The sequence below is a fragment of the Tamandua tetradactyla genome, chromosome 1 (assembly GCF_023851605.1).
Source record: "Tamandua tetradactyla isolate mTamTet1 chromosome 1, mTamTet1.pri, whole genome shotgun sequence".
NCBI lineage: Eukaryota > Metazoa > Chordata > Mammalia > Pilosa > Myrmecophagidae > Tamandua > Tamandua tetradactyla.
In genome coordinates this window covers 151833312-151835849 of record NC_135327.1, presented here as the reverse complement: position 1 = coordinate 151835849, position 2538 = coordinate 151833312, and the positions used below count along the sequence as shown (strand labels likewise).

Below are 2538 nucleotides of genomic sequence, written 5' to 3'. Positions count from 1 at the left end.
AACCACCATATTAACCCATAAAATGTCCTTGAATTCCAGAGGTAAACCCTAGGCTAAATAAATCTCTTATCTGATCCAATTTGGGTGGCTTTTCTTACATTAAGCCTACAACTAATACTAAAGAATAAACTGATTTGAAGCCAAAGAGCACCAAAAAGTAGACCCCAAATCAATCAAACTCAACTACGGTGAGTGCTAACTAAAATAACTGAAAGCAAAACTATACCCAGGAGCATTTGCTTTGGCAGCACATAATACTAAAATTGGAATGATACAGAGAAGATTAGCATGGTCCCTGTGCAAGGATGACATGCAAATTCATGAAGCATTCCATATGTTTGTTTTGTCCAGGTTTGTGTGATGCCCCTATATATACCAGAGTAATTTTGGCAGTGAATGAAAAAATATTTTGAAGTCCCCTTGGAGGACTGGGGATAAAGGAAGAAATATTCAACTTTCCCATTTGGAGAATTTCTGATATTCTCGCAAGCAATGGAGACAACCAAATCAGTAGACTGAGCACTTGACCTTGGGGGTCACCCCTATGAAACTTATCCCTGCAAATGATAGGCTAAGCCTACTTAATATTATGCATTAAAGTCACCCCAGAGAACCTCTTTTGTTGCTCATATGTGGCCTCTCTCTCTAAGCCAGCTTGGCAGGTGAATTCACTGCCCTCCCCGCCTAATGTGGGGCATGACTCCCAGGGGTATAAATGTCCCTGGCAGTGTGGGACAGAACTCCCAGGATTCACCAGGACCTAGCATCTGGGATTTAGAAAGCCTTCTTAACCAAAAGAGGGAAGAGAGAAATGAGACAAAGTAAAGTTTCAGTGGCTGAGAGATTTCAAACCGAGTTGAGAAGTTATCCTGGAGGTTAATCTTATGCATTATATAGATATCCCTTTTTTAATTTATGGTTTATTGGAGTGGCTAGAGGGAAGTACCTTAAACTGTTGAGTTATGTTTCAGAAGCCTTGATTCTCAAAAATGATTGTATTAGTATACAAGTTTTACAATGTGACTATGTGTGGTGGTCAGGTTCATGTGTCAACTTGGCCAGGTGGTGATGCCCGGTTGTCTGGTTGAGCGAGCACTGGCCTATGTGTTGCTGTGCGGACATTTCATGGACTTAAATCATAACCATGTTAGCTGAACCCACAGCTGATTGCAAGGGAAGTGTCTTCTGCAATGAATGACACTTAATTCAATCACTGGAAGGCTTTTAAGGAGGAATCAGAACAGACAATCACTCTTCCCGCTTCAGCCAGCCAGCCTCTCCTGAGAGTTTGTTGAGGACCTTCAATGGAGCTGCCATCTCGTGGCCTGCCCCACAGATCTTGTATTCTTACATTCTCATGATTATGTGAGACATTTTATAAATTTTATATTTACAGATGTCTCCTGCTGATTCTGTTTCTCTAGAGAACCCTAGCTAATACACCATGTGATTGTGAAAACCTTGTGTCTTTTATCCAGGGTATGAACAGATGAGTAATAAATACATAGATAAAAAATAAATAATACAGGGGATAAGGGCTAAGATAAATTGTGTAGATGCGGCTTTGGTCACGATCCCCCGCAATGGGACCGCCTGACCTGCAGCCCGTCCTCCCCACAGAAGCAGGGGCAAATAGAACTCCGGGTCGCTGAGGGGGTTCGAGCTCGGGGGTCTGGGTCGGGAGAGTGCGCGCAGGGGACCACTGCAGGTCTGAAGGGCTGGAGGCCAAGTCAATTAGGGCTTAAGGCAAGGTAGCTTTAATGTTGGTAGAAGTTTAAGCCATGACCTCCCAGGAGCTAAAGACCCCGAGGCTCAGGGAGCCCCGGAATATATACAGATCATAAGGGGAGGGGTCGGGGCGTGACGGAGAGGGAAGGGTAGCCAAACACACTGAGGGGTAGGATCGGTGATGGTGACGTAGGCTTGGATTACCTAGGTTGAAAGGAAGCGGATGTTAAAAATAAAACGACAGCAGGGCCAGAGATGAAAATAACGCCACAGGTAGATGGAAATATTAGTGGTCGATGAGAAAGAGGAATAAGAGGTATGGGACGTACGAGTTTTTCCTTTTTTTTTTTTTTATTTCTTTTACTGAAGTGATGCAAATGTTCTAAAAAATGATCATGGTGTTGAATACACAACTATGTGATGATATCATGAACCATTGATTGTACACTATGTATAGACCGTAGATGTGTGAAGATTTGTCAATAAAAATTAAAAAAATAGATATATACTCAGGAAACTGATATTGAATGGATGTAGGAAAAGCTTGAATAGAAGAAATGCCAAGCACATTATATGAGAGTAGCCAATTAGTGATAAAAGTGCGTAGATAGAATTTGAGCCATAAGAATGATTGGGGGATAGGATTAACTGGACCTCCTAAAACAAGGTAGCCTGGCATCACCTACACAGCCGTGGCTACACCACACAATTTTATTTGCTGAGGAACAAATGAAAATTGGAAAGAACCCAAAGAAACATACAAGTTATCATAGAAGGGCAGTTTTTTTTAGGCCAATCCAAATAAAGATG

General features: G+C 42.1%; 1 non-coding gene across 1 annotated transcript; it reads left to right on the top strand.

Moving 5' to 3' along the window:
• The first annotated feature begins 235 nt into the window (after positions 1–235).
• On the top strand, positions 236–340 carry LOC143652985 (U6 spliceosomal RNA). Its single transcript, XR_013161000.1, has one exon. It is a non-coding gene; the product is annotated as a U6 spliceosomal RNA (small nuclear RNA).
• The last annotated feature ends 2198 nt before the right edge of the window (positions 341–2538 follow it).